Source organism: Symphalangus syndactylus, chromosome 1 (genome assembly GCF_028878055.3).
Source record: "Symphalangus syndactylus isolate Jambi chromosome 1, NHGRI_mSymSyn1-v2.1_pri, whole genome shotgun sequence".
Taxonomy (NCBI): Eukaryota; Metazoa; Chordata; class Mammalia; order Primates; family Hylobatidae; genus Symphalangus; species Symphalangus syndactylus.
Genome location: NC_072423.2, coordinates 18,931,643 through 18,952,737, shown reverse-complemented (window position 1 = coordinate 18,952,737; position 21,095 = coordinate 18,931,643). Strand labels below are relative to the sequence as shown.

At 36.6% G+C, this 21,095-nt stretch overlaps 1 long non-coding RNA gene across 1 annotated transcript in view; it reads right to left on the bottom strand.

Annotated features, from left to right (window-relative positions):
- Positions 1 to 21,095, bottom strand: part of LOC129492080 (uncharacterized) — a 61,951-nt gene that overhangs the window by 37,494 nt on the left and 3,362 nt on the right. Inside the window, exon 2 of the long non-coding RNA XR_010120362.1 lies at positions 13,747 to 13,836. This is a non-coding gene — a long non-coding RNA (uncharacterized lncRNA). The remainder of the gene's footprint in view (positions 1 to 13,746; positions 13,837 to 21,095) is intronic.

The window sequence follows — 21,095 nt, the reverse complement described above, 5'->3', positions numbered from 1 at the left end:
TTGCTAATATTTTGTGAAGATCTTATCTATGTTCATGATGACACTGATCTGGGAATTTTCATTCTACTGACATTCGTGTCAAATTTTGGTGTTAAATTTATGCTGGCATCATGTAGCAATATGCAAAAAGCCTCTTTTCATTGTTTTCTAAGGAAGATTTAATTCATTTATTCCATAAATTATTTGTTTATAGACTGTATGTTGTTATTCTATTTTTTTTCCTGATGTTTGGTATCCTCCTTCTTTTCCTTTTTATTATTCTTCTCAAATAATGTTCCCATGGTTTTATCAGTTATATTGGTCTATTTAATACATTTAGGTTTCATTGATTCTCTTTACTGTATGTTTTGTACTAATAATTTCTACTGTTATTTCGTTCTTCCATTATCTCTACTAATTTTGCCGTTCTATATCTAGTCTCTAGAAAGATAAATTTAGGTCACTGATTTTCAGACTATCCTTTTTGATTTTGTGTGTGTGTGTGTGTGTGTGTATTCCTCCAAGCACAGATATAGCTGCTTCTCACACATTTTCACATACTGTATTTTCATTGTAAATTGATTTCAGTGTACTTTCTCATTTCCAGTGCATTTTCTTCTTGATGCATGGGTTGCTTAATTTCCAAAGATATATTTTAATCTTTTGTTTTGTTTTAAATTGATTTCTGGCTTAATTTCAAGTCAGGAAGATAAATTACTGTGTATAATTGCAGTACTGGGAAATGCACTGACTTCCTTTAGGGTCTAACACGGGATCAATTTTTATAAACATTCCATCTGAATTTGGAAAAGAAAACTGTGTGTTCTTCAGTTGTTGGGTTCAATGCTCTAAAGACCCATCCATTCATATTGTTAATTATGTTTTACAAATTTTTTTACAAATTTACTGCTTATCATTGTTTTTCTTTTATCCATCGAGAGAGAGAGATGTCAAAAATCTTCCATTATAATTGAGAGTATTCTATTTATATTTTTAGGTCCCTTATTCTTACTTTATAACATTTTGGGTCATATCATTATGTATATACACATTAAAAATTGCTATTTCCTCAGGGCAAATTGAACATGTTATCATTAAAATATTTCTCTTTATCTCTTATGGTGCCTTTTACCTTATAATCTAATGTTGTTGAAAGGTATGACAGTTTTCTTTTTAATGAATGTTTTCTATCATTTTACTTTCAATATTTTTAACCTTCCTCACCCACTTTTTTATATGAGTCTTTTATAATAAGTATACAGCTGAGTTTCATTTAGTGAGATAGTCTAGTAACTTTTGTATTTTAGAAACAACAAGGTGAATGCTTATTTGCTCATTGTCTATTGTCTATCCTCACTTTTTAATATTTCTTTTCTCACCTTTCATGTCATCTTTTGCATCAATTATTTTATTTATCTATTATATAAGTCTGTTTCTTTGTTAGTCATATCTCGTTATTTCCTTTGGTCATAAAGCTATAGATTACAACATGTGTCAGTGATTAATTACAAACTCTTTAAATTAGGATATTTATGACTTCCTGGTTAATTTATAGATCTATGCTTCTAAGGAAACTTTTTATTACAAATGCATCCCACCTCTGATTTACTTGGAATTGTGGTTGAATATTTTAATTTTATGTTTATTTATAACACCACAAGATTTTTTTTGTACTTCAGTATTAATTGTAGTAACACAAGTTTTTTACTGTGACATTTTTTGTTTATTTCTTTCTATATCTCTCCACTTCTATCTAGAAAAATTTCCCTTATTTTCTGATAATACCCTTTCATTTTTCCTCTATTGAGGTTTTTAAATTTTTATTTTAAATTCAGGGGTACATGTGCAGGATGTGCATCTTTGTAACATAGGTAAATATGTGTCATGGGGGTTTGTTATACAGGTTATTTCATCACTCAGGTATTAAGCCTAGTATCCATTAGTTATTTTTCTTGATCCTCTCCCTCCTCCCACTTTCCACCCTCCAACAGGCCCTGGTGTGTGTTGTTCCCCTCTATGTATTCTCATCTTTATTGCAGTTTTGCTGGCATATTCTCACAAGTAATTCTGTCTACAAATATATTCATTTCACTGAGAGGTAAGTGTTGTTTTGCCCAATTCTGACACTATATAGTATGGGCTACCAGCAAAGGTGTTAATGTCTGTAAAGCTGCATAGAAACAGTTAAAGGTCCAGTGTGAAGGCACCAGTTTTGGTCAAACTCAGGCTTAGACTCAAACCTCTCTGTCTAACCAGGGTGCTTTATGAACCATGAATGCTGATGATTTTATGTAACAGAGTTGCAACCACATGACTTGAACATCCGAGCCTCTGTGGATAGGCAGGCAGGGATTGTGTTTAGCCCTACATATGAAAATTGAGCTATGACAACAGAGCCACTATCGTAAGTTCTGTCCTATCATGTTCTTGTTGAACCCTGGGCAGGAAGGATCAATACTTTCCTAATCATGCAGTGCAAAGCCCCCAATCCCAAACTGGGACAATACTCCCAGACTCTGACATCTGCTCCATTACATGCTGCATATTCCCTCTCAGTGTGCTGGGAAAATGAGGACCACGACCATGCCATTAGTTCCTTCTCTGCAGTATTTTCTGATAAGCATTCTCTAGCTGCTTTTATGCATGTAATGATGTGCTACTTAGGTAGCTCCCCTTGTCTTCATGATATTCACTTTCATTGTTAAAGAAGATTTTCCTGGTTATAGAATTCTGAGCTAGCAGTCATTTTCTGTTCTACTTTAAAGATATCATTCCATTATTTCTTGATACCCACTGTTTCTCTTGAGATATGTGCTCAAAGATATTGTTGTTCTGCGAAAGTTAATCTCTCTTTATCCTCTGTCTGCATTTATGATTTTCTTTTTGTTACTTTCTGCTTTTTTTTTTTTTTTTTTTTTTTGCAGTTTAACTGAGATATGCCCAATTGAGGTTTTCTTTGAATTTGTCTTCCTCTTTGTAGATTTTGCTTTAAATCTCTGCCTTAATATTTTTCGTCACTCTTGGAAAATTATCAACCATTTGTTCTTTAGATGTTACACTGACTTGCTTCTATCCTTGCTGATCTATTTCAAGTAATCTCTTAACTCTAGGGCTTAACCACTGGGTTGCTGGAGAGAATTTATTGTGGCCTTCTTGGTCCCTGATATCCAGTTTTCTTCCTCATAACCCTGGGGCATAAAATGGCTTCATAATTTCTTACATTCTCTGCTTTATTTTCCTTTATTTGAAAAGTTAATTCAAAAGCTGAGTTCTTCCTCAGTTTACTTCTTTGTCAGAAGTATCCTTTTATCCTTTTAATATTGCCATACTGATTTTTAAAATATTTTATTAAGACTTGTTCTCTGGGGGAAGGGCCAAGATGGCTGAGTAGAAACAGCTCTGGTCTGCAGCTCCCAACGAGATGAACGCAAAAGGCAAGTGATTTTTGCGTTTCCAACTGAGATACCCAGATTTTCTAATTGGGAACTAACTAAGCGGTTGGCAGGAACCATGAAGAGCAAGAAAAAGCAGGGTAAGGTGATGCTTCACCTGGGAGCTACACAGGGCAAAGGGGACTCCCTCCCCCAGCCAAGACAGGCAGTGAAGGACTGTGCTATCCACCTGGGTTTCTACAGTTTTCCCATGGTTTTTTGCAATCTGTGGTTCAGAAGATTCCCTTGTGTGCTTACACCACCAGAGACTTGGTCCCAAGCACGAAACTGGACAGACCCACGGCAGCTGCACAGGTTGGCAGCCATTGGGGCAGGCACTGAGCTGCAGGAGTTTTAACATACTCCTGCAGCTCGCGGAACTCCAGAGTGGCAGGAAAGCCGTCCACTCCTATGGAAAGGGGGCTGAAGCCAGGGACCCAAGCAACCTCACTCAGCAGGTCCCACTCCTATGGAACTCTGCAAGTTAACACCCACTGGCTTGGAATCCCTGCAAGCCAGCACAATAGCCTGGAGTCTGCCTCTCCCGGTGGGAGAGGTGACTGCTATTACTGCGGCTGTCTTCAGCAGTGTTCCCCAGCCAGTGCTAGGGAGGCTGGGCGGTTTAGACTGGGTATTGTTACCGAAAGCACAGCACAGTAGCTGTGGCAGATCATGGCCAGACTGCTTCTTTAGGTGGGACCTGGATCCATCCCTCCTCAATGGGCACCGCCTCCCTGCAGGAATTCCAGCAACTCTAGCTGGGGGTTTACAGACATAACTCTCATCTCCCTGGGACAGAGCACCTGTGGGGATGGGTGGCCACTGTCTCAGGTTCAGTGGACTTAATATTTTCTACCTGTTGGCTCTGAAGAGTCCAGTTGAGCTGGACGACGGGGATTCCTCCAGCACAGCACATCAGCTCCACTAAGGGGCAGCCAGACTGCTTCCCCCTGACACCATGCCTTCTATCTGAATGAGACCTCCCAACGGGGGTCAGCAGACACCTCACACAGGACAGCTCCAGCTGGCATCAGGTGGTTGCCCCTCTGGGAGGAAGTTTCAGGAGGAAGTAGCAGGCAGCAATCTTTACTGCTTGCCAGCCTCCACTGATGATACCCAGGCAAACGAGGTCTGGAGTGGACCCCCATCAAACTGTAGCAGACCTGCAGAAGAGGAGCCTGAAGAAAAAAAAAAAAAAGAAAAAGAAAAGCAACAGAAAGCAACAATATTAACAAAAAAGTCCCCACAAAAACCCCATCCAAAGGTCAATAACCTCCAAAAGGAAAGGTAGATAAATCCCTGAAGATGAGGAAAAACCAATGCAAACATGCTGAAAATTCTGAAAGCCAGAATGCCTATTCTTCTCCAAATGATTGCAACAGCTCTCTAGCAAGGGCACCGAACCAGGCTGAAGCTGAGATGGATGAACTAACAGAAGTAGGCTTCAGAAAGTGGATAACAACAAAGTTCACTGAGCTAAAGTATTATGTCCTAACCCAATGCAAAGAAGCTAGAAACCATGCTAAAAGGTTACAGGAGCTGTTAACCAGAAAAATGAAATGACCTGATGGAGCTGAAAAACACAGCACAAGAACTTCATGACGGAAACACAAGCATCAATAGCCGAATCAATCAAGTGGAAGAATATCAGAGCTTGAAGACTATCTTGCTGAAATAAGGCAGGCAGACAAGATTAGAGAAAGAAGAATGAAAAAAAATGAACAAAACCTCAGAAAACTATGGGACTATATAAAAAGGCTGAACATATGACTGATTGGAGTACCTGAAAGAGACGTGGAGAAGGGAACCAAGTTGGAAAACACACTTCAGGATATCATCCAGGAGAACTCCAACCTAACAGGACAAGCCAACATTCAAATTCAGGAAATCCAGAGAATCCCAATAAGATACTCCACAAGAAGATCAACCCTAAGATACATAATCATCAGCTTCTCCAAGGTCAAAATGAAGGAAAAAATGTTAAGGGCAGCCAGAGAGAAAGGCCAGGTCACCTACAAAGGTAAGCCCATCAGACTAACAGCAGACCTCTCACCAGAAACCCTACAAGCCAGAAGAGATTGGGGCTAGTATTAAACATTCTTAATGAAAATAATTTTCAAACCAGAATTTTGTGTCCAGCCAAACTAAGCTTCATAAGCAAAGGAGACAGAAAATCCTTTTCAGAAAAGCAAATGATGAGGTATTTTATTACCATCATGCCTGCGTTTCAAGAGCTCCTGAAGGAAGCACTAAACATGGAAAGGAAAAACCATTATCAGCCAGTACAAAAATACACTGAAGTACACAGACCAATGACACTATGAAACACCTATATTAACAAGTCTGCAAAATTTACCAATCAGCATCATGATGAGAGTATCAAATTCACACATAACAATATGAACCTTAAATGTAAATGGGCTAAATGCCCCAATTAAAAGACGCAGAATGGCAAACTAGATAAAAATGCAAGACCCATCAGTGTGCTGTATTCAAAATATACATCTCACAGGCAAAGACACCCATAAGCTCAAAGTAAAGGAATGGAGGAAAATTACCAAGAAAATGGAAAGCAGAAAAAGCAGGAGTTGCAATCCTAGTTTCCGACAAAATGGACTTTAAACCAACAAAAGTCAAAAAAGATAAAGAAGGGCATTATATAATGGTAAAGGTTTCGATTCAACAAGAAGAGCGAACTGTCTTAAATACATATGCACCCAATGCAGGAGCACCCAGATTCATAAAAGAAGTTCTTAGAGACCTATGAAGAGACTTAGACCCTCCAACAATAATAGTGGGAGATTTTAATACCTGCTATCAGTATTAGACAGATCATCAACAAGACAGAAAATTAACAAAGCTATTCAAGACTTGAACTCAGCTCTGGACCAAGTGGACCTGATAGATATCTACAGAACTCTCCACCCTGAAACAACAGAATATACATTATTCTCAGTGCTACATGGCACCTACTCTGAAATTGACCACATCATTGAAAGTACACTCCTCAGCAAATGCAAAAAACTGAAATCATAACAGTCTTTCAGGCCACAGTGCAATCAAATTAGCACTCAAGATTTAGAAACCCACTCAAAACCATGAAACAACATGGAAATTTAACAACTTGCTCCTGAATGTCTTTGGGGTAAATAATGAAATTAAGGCAGAAATCAAGAAGTTCTTTGAAACTAATGAGAATAAAGAGACAATGTACCAGAATCTCCGGGATGCAGCTAAAGCAGTGTTAAGAGGGAAATTTATAGCACTAAATGCTCACATCAAAAATCTAGAAAGATCTCAAATGTGCACACCCTTACATCACAACTGAAAGAACTAGAGAACCAAGAGCAAATAAATCCCAGAGCTGGCAGAAGACAAGAAATAACCAAGGCCAGAGCAGAACTGAAAGAGATAGAGAGACACACACACAAAACAACCCTTCAAAAAAAATCAGTGAATCCAGGAGCAGGTTTAAAAAAAATCAATAAAATCGATAGAATGCTAGCTCTAGACTAATAAGGAAGAAAAGAGAGAAGATTCAAATAAACACAATCAGAAATGATAAGGGGATACCACCACTGACCCCACAGAAATACAAACAACTATCAGAGAATACTATAAACACCTCTATGCAAATAAACTGAAAAACCTATAAGAAATGGATAAATTCCTGGACACATACACCCTTCTAAGAATGAAACGGAAGAAGTTGTAAACCTGAATAGACCAATAACAAGTTCTGAAATTAAGGCAGTAATAAATAGCATACCAACCAAAAAAATTCCAGGACCAGATGGATTTATAGCTGAATTCTACCAGAAGTACAAAGAGGAGCTGGTACCATTTCTTCTGAAATTATTCCAAACAATTGAAAAAGAGGGATTCCTCCCTAACTCGTTTTATGAGGCCAGCATCATTCTGATACCAAAACTTGGCAGAGATACAACAAAAAAAGTAAACTTCAGGCCAATATCCTTGATCAAGATCAATGCAAAAATCCCCAGTAAAATACTGGCACACTGAATCCAGCAACACGTCAAAAAGCTCATCCACCACAATCAAGTCAACTTTATCCCAGGATTCGAGGCTGGTTCAACATATGCAAATCAATAGACGTAATTCATCACATAAACAGAACTAAAGACCAAAACCACACGATTATCCCAATAGACACAGAAAAGAGCAACATCTTTTCAGGTTAAAAACTCTCACTATGCAGCCGTAAAAAAGGATGAGTTCATGTCCTTTGTAGGGACATGAATGAAGCTGGAAACCATCATTCTCAGCAAAGTATCACAAGGACAAAAAACCAAACCGTGTTAGTTACTGTAAAGCTATTAATTGAATTCTTAATTTCAGTTATTTTATTTATTGTTGTTAGAAAATTTCGATTTTTTCCCAAATCTACTGATGCCAACTTTTATATCTTCCAACCAAAATTTTAAACTTCATTTCTGTGCTGAATTTGGTTGATTGCAGTAGATATGGGATAATTATAATGGCAACTTAAATTGTGTGTGGACCTTGATGAGCCTTTTCATTCCTTTTTCCCCAGGAAGCTGCCTAAACCTTAGCAGGGTTCACAGTTGTTTTTCTAATCAGTAAATGGGCTCTGGGCAAAAGTGTCCCTGAGTTCTAGGTTTACAGTTTTGAATTCTTGCCTTCTCTCAGATTTTGCTGTGGTAATTGTTGTCTCACCTTCTTGTTAGTTCTAAAAGACATTTTTATTTTATTCAGTAGTAAGATTGTTTGAGAGACCATGATTACTAAAAGTGAAATGTTTTCTTTATATGCTTTTTTTTTCTAACTCTATTTTTAGGCTGTATTTCTAGAAGCAATCACAGTAGATTAATTTTGAAATCTGAATTCTGAGACATTGGTATTTTGATCACAAATATAAGATCCAACTATAAAACATATATTAAAAATACAACAGTCAAAAGGATATTAATTATATTAAAATATGTTAAAATATTAATGATTGTCAATATAAACATAAATATTTTTATATTATAGAAATATCTAATTAGCAGTACAAGATGGATCATCTAACTTAACATTGCCTGTGGGGCTTTTTTGTTTTTCATACAATGGAGTATTTAGGAATAATGTAGATTAGACTGTTAGATATAGGTAGAACATAGAGTTGCTTTAATTGTCATTAGCTTATTATTCATGGTCCTTCTGTTGTCCAAGCTGCTGTTGAGGACCTTCATAAAATTTGTATATTTTTTTCTCAAAGAGAATTCTCAAAATTTTGTAAATCTCAATTCCCAAAGAAAATCTAGAGCCATCTTTTGTATATTCAAATTATGTATGGAAACAAATATGTTAGTTTAATTATTCAACATTTAAGGCATGTAAATATGGACTATGTTACTATTTATATTTCTTATTATTTTGTTGTCATGTATAAAGATAGATATTATGATTGTAAGTATACTTCTATCACTATGGGAGTATTTGATAGGGGAGGCTCTGATAGTGCATCAAGTGTATAAAAATTAAGAGAAAAAAGGTGGATAAAGCAGTGCTTCTTTTTAGATCTGCTTTCAACTAACTTTCATAACTGTATTTCTGAAACTATAATATATTTATGTTATATAGTTGAATATTAGTGTGTTGGGGGGCTGTGGGTGTGTGTGAAACATTAGTTTGGACACCTGTCTCTTTCACCTATTCTTTAGAAAGGGATTCTTTCACTATCCAGCCTTATAGGGACTTGAAACATCCTCTGCTCTATTCTTCATTCCCACATGCCCGTCTGAACTGTATCTTATCACCCATTTGTCTTTCCTTGAACCATAGAAAGGCCCTGGGATTTTGTGGATTATATCTATAAAGCCAAAAGGATTTATAAAAATATATATTTGAATGTATCTAAATATTAAATTTTAAGGTGACTATAATAATATTTAATTCAGAATTTTTTCAGAAGCTAAAGTAATGTCATAACGTGTATTAGAACATCAGTTTTTTGGAAATATGTCCATTAAATATTTAGATATCAACAGGACCAAATTATTTTCAATGTTGCCAAGATTATTAAATTAAATGACCTGATAAGAATATAACATACTTGAGTCTCATTTGCTTTGCATTTCTTAATATTAGTCGACACAATTGAATATAGTAAGAGAAGTTGTGTAGGATGAAACCTATATTTAAAAAGTGAATATTAAAACATTTTCATATCTTAAATTTGAATTCATTATGCAATTCAATGAGTTTTATTAATTTCTTAAGATACAACTGCTTGTAAGTCATAATAAGTTGCTTTAATTCTAATTGTGCCACTTGGAATAGGTTTTTCCAGTTATTATTGAAATGATAGATTAAAATACGATCACAAAAATTTTATCTTCTTTATTTGAGCCATTTTATTTATTTATTTATTTATTTATTTATTTATTTATTTATTTTTGAAACAGGGTTTTGCTCTTGTCACCCAGGCTGGAGTGCAGTAGCATGATCTCGGCTCACTGCAACCTCTGCCTCCCCAGTTCAATGAATTCTCCTGCCTCAGCCTCCTGAATAGCTGGAATTACAGATGCCTGGTGCCATGCCTGGCTAGTTTTTCTATTTTTAGTAGAGACAGGGTTTCACCATGTTGGCCAGGCTGGTCTCAATCTCCTGATCTCAGGTGATCTGCCCACCTCGGCCTCCCAAAGTGCTGGGATTACAGGCGTGAGCTACCGTGCCCAGACTATTTGAGCCACTTTAAATAGAATTTATATGCCAAATTAATATGCAATCTCAAATTTAAAGATAATTGCATCACAATCTGCAATTTGTGAAGGAAAATGAAAGAAGTTATTGATAATTTGGAAAACTGCTGAGAGGGAATTAACCTAACCACAGCAAATATAAGATCATATTTTCACGACCCTTCTTGTAGACATTTGAAATCTAGACAAGTCAAGATCATTAACCTTATAAATTCTAAATTATCTAAATTATTTGTTAGGAAATGGAAATTTGTTCAAACAAGAAGATTAGAACATGTGCACTTCAGATACACTTAAATAGATTCAGTTTTGTAAGTTTTTAAAAAAATTCATAGTTTAATATTAACTGTATGTATTTTAAAACTAGAAATTTTACTTAGGAATCTAGTGATACCTTGTGCCTTGTAAATATAAGGGTACAATAATATATTCAAAGTTCTAGAAATCATAGAATCAGAAAGTTGCATATGAAAAATAATTTGTTTTCAATAATCATACTTGTATAAATTACACAATTAACAGTGCTAATCACCTTACTCATTATCTATGTCTTTGGTGAAGCTTATAATGAATGTCCAGAAACATTGCACATCAATATTATTTGTGAGTATGGGAAAATAGTTGGCATATTACTGATCATTTTGCTTCAGAAAAGCAGCAAGTTGGAAAGACATCGACGTCAATAGATATATCCAATAATAAATAACTTCTGTTATTTTTCTTTCCTCTGGTCTTAGGCCTCAATCAAAGATTTGACTCAAAAATTTACATGGCGGCTGGGCGTGGTGGCTCACACCTGTAATCCCAGCACTTTGGGAGGCCAAGACGGATGGATCACCTGAGGTCAGGAGTTTGAGAACAGCCTAGCCAACATGGCAAAACCCATCTCTACTAAAAATAGAAAAATCAGCAGGGCACGGTGGCATGTGCCTGTAATTCCAGCTACTTGGCAGGCTGAGGCAAAAGAATCGTTTGAACCCAGGAGGCAGAGGTTGCAGCGAGCCAAGACGGCACCACTGCACTCCAGCCTGGGCAATAGAGTGAGACTGTCTCCAAAAAAAAAAATAATAAAATAATAAAATAAAATAATTTACATGGCAACTTTGATCCAATGTGTAATTTATCCAGAATTTAGTTGTGGGTCCAGTGAATTTTCAAATAGTAAGCTGACTGTATGTATCCTTAATTTAAATAACGTGAGACATTGGGATAGATATAGATGGGTTTTTCAAAAATAAGAAGCAAATGATAATAGCAAACAGTTACAGACCGTACACTATAAAACAGGCACTCTTTTAGGAGTCTACCCATATTAACACATAATACAAATTGTTACTCGAAACGCTTTGATACAAAAAAGGGTATGGTAACCCATGTAATACCCCATAATAAGCGGTTGTTTACTTATGCATAAATATAAGAACTGTTTACATCCATAAAAATCGATAGCATTGTTAAGCATCAATTATGTGCAAAAAATTGCACATGTAACTCTATACAAAATAAACTCTCTAGGGAACCTTTGATTTCAGTTGTGGAGATTAAAAATATCATGTATATTAAAACAGTATGACTCAGTGAATACAATATTCCAGGTAAATGTTTAAAATGATATTTCAGATATTTCAGGCTTAATCTCCAAACATCATCTTTGCCTAGAATGTAATCAAGTTATAGTCGTACTGTTAGTTCAGAAGCACGTGCAGAATTCCAGATAATCCAATTCAGTTGAAAACACTGATTATCTGATACCTAACAAGAAATATATGTCCCGAGTAAATAAATAGGTCATAATTCATATGCATTATGATCTAATTCTGGAGATAAATTAATACAGAGAAACAGCTGGAAAATGTAATTAAAAGCTAAGAATTTAGAGTAAGAAGAGATTCCTGGGTTCAGAGCAGGGAGAATAATGTTAGGGTGAATGAACACAGCTCCTCTAAACAGGGAAAATGTGAGAAGACCCCCTGGGAAAGCCGAGTGACTTGGTAAATATCAAAAGAAGCACATGGCAGGACATACTGTGTTCCATGAGGACATAAGCGGTGGTTGCATATTTTTTGTTTGGTTTACAAATATTTTTTAAATTTTTACATTGTTAATTTGTTATGCATATGTAATAGTTGTACATATTTATGGAGTACATGTGATATTTTGATGTAGGCTTACAATGTGTAATGATCAAATCTGAGTAAATGGGATGTCCATCACCTCAAACATTTATTGTTTGTGTTGGGAACACTCCAACTCTACTCTTCTAGTTATTTTAAGATGTACAATAAATTATTAACTGTAGCTGCTGCCCTATCATGCTACTGACTACTGGATATTAATCCACTGATCTAACTGTATTTTGGTACTCATCCACCAATCTCTTTTTATCTCCACCTCCCTGCTACCCTTCCCAGATGCATATTTTTATCTAGCAATGCATTCCATGAAAAAATAAAGAAAACAAGAGTTACAGGAATTTTTTTTAAAAAACGCAACATACAATTTTATTTGCTCTGACTCTTAAAATGCTGCATTGATGTCTGGTCGATTTACTGTATATTTTATTAAATAATTATAATATATTCTCCATATTAGATTTATAGCTAGCATAATCTTCAAATAGAAAAGGGCAACATTTATTACTTCAGTCAGAGTTACCCAGCCTACCCAAACTTAGGATGGAGAAAGGATTTCAATCATTTTTTTCCATTTAATTTTTATTGGGCATTAAAATAATCAAAACTCCTTGAAAGATTGTTAATTTTATCCTCTAAAAACATGGTCCTTCCTTTATATGTGGTAAATGGTAACTCAAATCTCTGAATGTTTTGGTTGTGAGAATATAACAGATAAGACACTTAAAAACTTCAGTGGAACTCTCTCCCCCCTCCCCATTTATTAAAATGTAAGAAAATAGACGAATGGAAAAATACCTACTACATCATAGCAAAACAGGGTGACTATAGTCAATAGTCTACATTTTCACATAACTTAAAGAGTGTAATTGGATTGTTTGCAATTCAATGAATAAATGCTTGGGGGGATGGATACCTCATTCTTCATGTTATGCTTATTTCACATTATTTTATATATATTATATATATATATATAAAATGGATATATATATAATGGATACCCCATTCTTCATGTTGTGCTTATTTCACATTATTATATATATTATATATCTGTATCAAAACATCTCATGTACCCCATAAACATATACACCTACTATGTAACAAAAAATAAAAATTAAAATTAAAAAAACTACAATCAGAAGAAAAAGCAAGTTTCACTATAACAAATGCACTCACAAGTGAGCTCATATAAATAAGGGAAATTCCAGTGAGCCAAAAATAAAGGGAACACTAAACCTAAGGCATAAGTTCTGCCATAGATGGATGTGATTTATAATGTTGGTTATGCAGAAGCCATGAGTTTAATGCACGTATAGAGCAGAATATGAGGGTTCAGGGCAGCACAGGGCTGTTTTGGAGGTGAGACCCATGCACAAAAGCCAGACTTGAAAAGCTCTATCATTAGTAAAATGGCAAACTAAAAAAAGTGAAATAAAAATTTCCAACTGTCAAAAGGAGAAAACAAAGAAGACTTACAATTTTGTCTTGTTCTCTGTTATGGGTTAAACTGTGTCCCCAAAAATCTCATATGTTGAAGTCCTAATAGATAGTATCTCAGAAAGTAACCTTAATTAAAGACAAGATTTTTACAGTTAATAAAGTTAAAATTAGATCTATAGTGTGGATCCCAATCTAATATGACTAGTGTCTTCTAAGAAGAAGAAATTTGTGTCAGAGGCATTAGAACCAGAGAGACTCCATCTTGAGTGAGGGCTAGGAAAATGAGGCTGGGTCTTGCTGAGCTGCATTCCCAGAAAGTTAGGTTATTCCTAGCTTTTGCATATTTACAGTTAAGAGAACAGATTGATAATGTTTTCTCAATAGACCCAGACTTGGGAGTGTCCAGATATCCTGATATCTTGAGAACAGAAGCATTCCTAGTTTTGTTTTAAAGAGAATAATATTGATTCTTGCAAAATATCGTAATTAAGAAAATTAATCCTTTATCACAAACCACTGCAGCAGAACGCACTTCCCTATGATCTTTTCTTTATCCTATATATAAGCAAGTTTTGTACCTAGAGTGGACGCATTCCTCCTCTTACTTTCGGGAACGCCCTATTCTGTCTGTGAAGTAGCTATACTTTCACCACATTACTTTCTTTATAAACTTGCTTTTGGTTTGCACTGTAGACTCCCCCTGAATTTTTTCCTGTGCAAAATCCAGGAACTCTTTCTTGGGGTCTGGATCAAGACCCCCTTCCTGTAACATTTGTACACTTGTATATATGGGGAAAATGCTATGGGAACATGAAGACAGCCATTTATAAGCCAAGAGAGAGACCTGGAATAAATCTTCCCCTTAAACTCTTAGAAGAAACCAATCCTGCCAATACCTTGATTTCAACTTTAGCCCTCAGGCTTGTGAGAAAATACATTTTTCTCATTTAAACCACTCAGCTTGTGGTACTTTGTTATGGCAGTCCTAACAAAATTATACACCCTCCAAGAGGAAAACACTCATCCTTTGAGGATTTTTTAATCATGGGCCTGCACCATGTGCAAATTTGACATTTAAGTTTACACTGCCCTTGTGATCTCCGAATCTATTATGTAAAATATTAGAATAAGATACGAATACAGTATTTTGATGCTTCTTGAATGAGACGGGATCTTACAACAGTCTCACCGTAGTTTATAGCATTCCACAGATGAAGTCCTAACAACTATGAACTCACAATCCAAAAATGCAAACCCTAGTAGGAACAATCCTCCACGAGCAAAAGACATGAGCAAAAGAAACCACAAGCAGGGCCGGGCGCAGTGGCTCACGCCTGTAATCTCAGCACTTTGGGAGGCTGAGGTGGGTGGATCACGAGGTCAGGAGATCGAGACCATTCTGGCTAACATGGTGAATCTCCGTCTCTACTAAAAATACAAAAAATTAGCCGGGTGCGGTGGTGGGCGCCTGTAGTCCCAGCTACTCGGGAGGCTGAGGCAGGAGAATGGCGTGAACCCAGGAGGCAGAGGTTGCAGTGAGGCAAGATCGTGCCACTGCACTCCAGCCTGGGTGACAGACAGAGCAAGACTCCATCTCAAAAAAAAGAAAGAAACCACAAGCAGAAAAATTAAATTCCCAAGGAATTAATGCATCAATATAAAAATAAGTTTAAAATGATTCAATGAATAAACACAGAGAGTTAAAAACATAATAAATATACATGATATCAGAAGTCATTTTTGAGAATAAAACACATTTTCAATCAATAAGAAAACAAGAGGAACAGATTATATTTTGTTAAACTTCGTGTTACACATATTCAAATAATGAAGAGTAAACTTACCTTTACAATCTGTATTAGGTTTGACTAATGGATTCCCAGATATGACTTCTATTTCTTTAAAAAAATTCTGAACTATACAATAAGTTGTTTTCTCCAGTCATACTCAATTGGCAATGCAAAGAAGCATTAAGATGCCTGCAATGTATTTTTATTCAAAAATGCGAAGAATAGAAAGCAGGTGGCCGTCACTAGTTCCAAAGGAGTGCTGAAATTCCATGTGTTAAAAAATGACCAGTCCCCTACTTCTGAGGAGAAAAATGTTCCTTGATTATTTCCTGCTACTGAGTTTGGAAGTAGAAATCCAACATAAGAGTGAAGATAAGAACAAAAGTCAATTAAATACAGAAGAATTCCAATAGAGAAAATATGCAGACCTTTATTTGGAGTTGAGTGGCTTTTTTAGCTTGCTTTAGGTCTCTACAAATTAGCGGGTATAAAGGCCTCTTTGAGATTTCATGTATCTTGCTCCCTTTTGTTCCATGTTGGTGGCCCTTTTGGTTTACAAGTATATGTGTGTATCAGAACTTCTGGTTTTGAAAAGATGGAGCAGATATATTTTTCCCTTTTTCTCCAACTAAGTACAATGAAAGTTCCTAGACATTATGTAGAAAACAAACATAGAATTCTGATGGGTAGAGAGAAGGCTACCTGGGTAGAGACCTTGGGACTCCAGGAATGACAGTGAGATGAGTTCCCAAATTTTCTTTTAATTTCATATATTCTGAATTTGGAGCTGAGGAACTTGGTAACTTTGAAATGTCAGAAGGTTCAGACTCAAAAAGTCCCCAAAGGCCTACTCCTTGTAGCCAAATAACCCTTTCCCTCCTTCAACCTAGCAGTAACAAGTATTCCTTCCCCTCGGTGTCAAAGAGGCAAAGTGGGGAACCTGGGCTTCTCCCTTTACTTGGCAGGAGCAAGGTGGCAGCCCACCAAACCCATCTCAAAATGTTCAGATTTCAATCTCAAATCACTTGCCACAGCAGAAAGCAGAAAATCACAATTGAAATGTGATTAGAGGTGACTTAGCAAGACAGTACACTTCTAGAAAATAAACTGCCATGGTTAATGAATCCTCCAAAGACAAAATCGTGGCCCCATTCCTCCTCACTTAAGCAATGGCCAAGAGGCCCACGATTTTACCTCTTGCCAGACTGTAACAAGTTGCAAGAAAAACCCATGCCTGGGTGGTCTTCAGAAAAGGCCAAATAGGGAGCCCAGACATTCACCGTCATCCTCCCCATTCCCTGCAGTGTCACAGAGCATGTGAGGATCCAGGACTTTCACCTCCACCAGGCAGTACTGACAGTAACGAGGCTTCCCTTACCCATCCTGCCTGGGTGGTGTCAGAGGAGGCAGAATAAATGTCTGAAACTTTATTCTTTTAATTAATATAAACAAAATCTGGCTGGGCGCGGTGGCTCACACCTGTAATCAGAGCACTTCGGGAGGCCGAGGCCGGCAGATAACCTGAGATCAGGAGTTTGAGACCAGCCTGGCCAACATGGGAAAACTTCATCTCTACTAAAATAAATACAAAAATTAACCGGGCTTGGAAGCACATGCTTGTAATCTCAGCTACTTGGGAGGCTGAGGCGGGAGAATCTCTTGAACCCAGGAGGTGGAGGTTGCAGTGAGCAGAGATCATGCCACTGCCCTCCAGCCTGGGCAATAGAGCAAGACTTTGTCTCTAAATATATTTAAAATTTATATGTGTGTGTGTGTGTGTATGTAAATCAAAAGAAATATTTGTGAGATCACTGTTACAGAACTGGGCAGTAGTTCATAATTTGTAATGCTGAATATTATTTTATTCTATATCACAAATTCATTTTTTTCTTTAATTGTTGATGGAAATTTTATGGATACCAATTTTCAGCACTTAAGGATAATGTTGCCATCATAACATGAAATTAAATATTTTAGAGTGCATACATTTTGGGGCACATAACAAGAAAAGGAACCTCTTTGTCTTAAATTGTGTTTATATTCAACTTTGATAGACAGTGGTAAAAATTTTTCAAACTATTTGTGCCAATTACCATATGCAAGAGCAGTGTCTTTGCAGGGCCAAATGATGAGATATGTTTGCTCTTGTTAGTCTTTAAATTTAGCAATTCACTTTGGTGTGTATAGGCATCCCTTGCTTTATTGTTCTTCACATGATTGTGCCTCCCAGATACAGCACATTATACAGATTGGTTTGTGGCAACGCTGCATTGAGCAAGTCTATCAGCACCATTTTCCCAAAAACATGTGCTCCCTCTGTGCCTGTATGTCCCATTTTGGTAATGTTCTCAATATTTCAAATTTTTAAATTATTGGTATATCTGTTCTGGTGATCTGTAATCAGTGATCTTTGATGTTGCTATTTTAACTGTTTGGGGCACTATGAACCACTTCCAAATAAGATGGCAAACTCAATTGACAAATGTGTGTGTTCCGACTGCTTCACTCATCGGTCATTCCTCCCATCTCTCTTCCTCTCCTAGAGCCTCTCTTTTCCCTCAGACACAACAATATTGCAATTAGGCCCATTCATAACCATACTGTGACCACCAAATATTCGAGTGAAAAGAAGAATCACATGTCTCTCACTTTATATCAAATTTAGAAATGATGAAGCTTAGTGAGGAAGGCAGGTCAAAAGCCACGGTTGGCTGAAAGCTGGGCCTCTTGTGCCAAACAGTTAGCTCAGATGTGAATGCAAAAGTAAAGTTACCGAAGCAAATTAAAATGCTACTCCAGTGAAAGCATGAATGAAAAGAAAGTGAAAGAGCCGTATTGCTGATATGGAGCAAGTTTGAGCATCTGGATAACAGATGAAACCAGCAACAGCATTCCCTTAAACGAAAGTCTAATCCAGTGCAAGGCCCTAGCTCTCTTCAATTCTATCAAGGGTAAGAGAGGTGAGAAGGCTGCAGAAGAAAAGTTTGAAGCAATTACAGGTTGGTTAATGAGGTTTAAATACAGAAGCCATCTCTATAACATAAAAGTTCAAGGTAAAGCACCAAGTGCTGCTGGAGAAACTGCAGCGAGTCATACAGAAGATCAGGCTAAGATCAGTGTTGAAGGTGGCTGCACTAAACAACAGATTTTCAATGTAGAGGAAACAGTCTTACATTTGAAAAAGCTGCTGTCTAGGACTTTCATAGCTAGAGGAAAAAAGTCAATTCTTGTCTTCAAATCTTCAAAGACAGGCCTACTGACTTGTTAGGAATTGATGCAGCTGGTGACTTTTACTTGAAGCCAATGCTCATTTACCATTGATAAAATCCTAGGATCTTTAAGAATTATGTCAAATCTACTCTGCCTATATCCTATAAATGGAATAACAGAGCCTTGATGAAAGCACATCTGTTTATGAAATGATTTACTGAATATTTTAAGACCACTGATGAGCTCTACTGCCCAGAAAAAAAAAAGATTCCTCTCAAAATATTACTGCTCATTGACAATGAATCTGCCTACCCAAGAGCTCTGATGGAGATGTGTAAGGAGATTACTGTTGTTTTCATCTCTGCTAACGCGACACGAATTCTGCAGACTGTGGATCAAGGAGTCATTTCGACTCTCAAGTCTTAATATTTTAAGAAATACGTTTTGTAGGCTGGGCGCGGTGGCTCACGCTTGTAATCTCAGCACTTTGGGAGGCCGAGGCAGGCAGATCACAAGGTCAGGAGATCGAGACCACGGTGAAACCCCGTCTCTACTAAAAAATACAAAAAAAATTAGCCGGGCGTAGTGGCGGGCGCCTGTAGTCCCAGCTCCTCGGAGAGGCTGAGGCAGGAGAATGGCGTGAACCCGGGAGGCGGAGCTTGCAGTGAGCCGAGATCGCGCCACTGCACTCCAGCCTGGGCGACAGAGCCAGACTCCGTCTCAAAAAAAAAAAAAAAAAAAAAGAAATACATTTTGTAAGGTGATAACACAATAGGTAGTGATTAGTCTGGTGGATCTGGCCAAAGTAACTTGAAGCCCTTCTGGAAGAAATTCACCATTCTAGATGCCATTAGGAAGATTTGTGATTCATGGGAGGATTTCAAAATATTGACATTAACAGGAGTTTTGAAAAAGTTGATTCCAACCCCTACAGTTGAGTTTGAGTTTCTTCAAGACTTCAGTGGAGAAAGTAGCTGCAGATGTGGTAGAAATAGCAAGAGAATTAGTATTAGAAGTCAAACCTGAAGATATGACTGAATTGCTGCAACCTCACTATAAAATTTTAAGAGATGAGGAGTTGCTTTTATGGATAAGCAAATAAAGTGCGTCTTTGAGATGAAACCTACTCTTGGTGAAGATTGTGTGAACATTGTTGAGATGACAACAAAGGATTTAGACTATCACAAGTTGATAAAACAGTGTCACAGTTTGCAAAGATTGACCCAAAGTTTGAATGATATTCTACTATCGGTAAAATGCTCTCCAATAGTACCACATGCTACCAAGAAATCATTCATGAAAGGAAGAGCGAATTGATGTAGCAAAATTCATTGTTGTCAATTTTATAAAATTATTGTTAATTCTAATAAATTGCCACAGCAACCTCAACCTATAGCAAATATCGCCCTGAAAAATCAGCAGCCATAAGCATCCAGGAAAGACCTTCCATTAGCAAACTATATTAATACTTAATGGAGGTTCAGATGATCATTAGCATTTATTAGCAATAAATTATTTTTAAATTAAGGCATGCACTTTTTTTAGACATAATGCTATGGCATACTTAATAGACTCTAGAGTATAGTGTAAATATACTTTTATATGTACTGGGAAATCAAAAAAGTTATGTAACCTGCTTTACTGTGATATTTTTATTGTGGTGGTCTTGAACTGAACCTGCAATATCTCCAAGGTGTGCCTGTAGTAATATTTCCTTGTGGTTGAATTTGCACTTTGTTGAAGACATACAAAGTTGAGCATACATTCATATGTTTTTCTGATTTTGTTCTAGTTTGAAGTGCTATATTTCCTTGATAATTTGTAAAGTATACTATTTGTAACTGATTTATAGAAGTTTTTCATATTTTATGGATATAAGCCCGGTATCAGGTATATAATTTTCTTTTTTCATTTGTTAATATCACTTTTTTGATGAATGAATGTTATTAATATCAAAATAGTCCAATTTATTATTCTTTTTATTATTGCTGAAGTATTTCAGGCCCTATTTTTGAACTATTTCTGTGCTCTAGGTTCATGAAGATATTGTACTGTTTTACCTTTCAGTTTTATAATGATACCTTACACTCTTAAATCATCCTAAAATACACTTACAATTGAAGTTTATGCATGTTGTAAAATAGGGATACATTTTTAAAAGTTTTCCATTTGGAAGTGTAACTTGAGCATCACTCCCCCTTTCTTACAGAACTAAGTTTGAATAAAAAGCTTTGCTCCTCTGCCTTCTGCTGTGAGGGAGCATCTCAGATAGGAGCTGCTTTTCAGCATAGCCCAAAAGCTCCACGGTTCTGTCCTAAAGATAACTTAAAACAATTGACAGCCGCCAACTCACAGATGTCAACATGTTACAGCCACAAATAACAT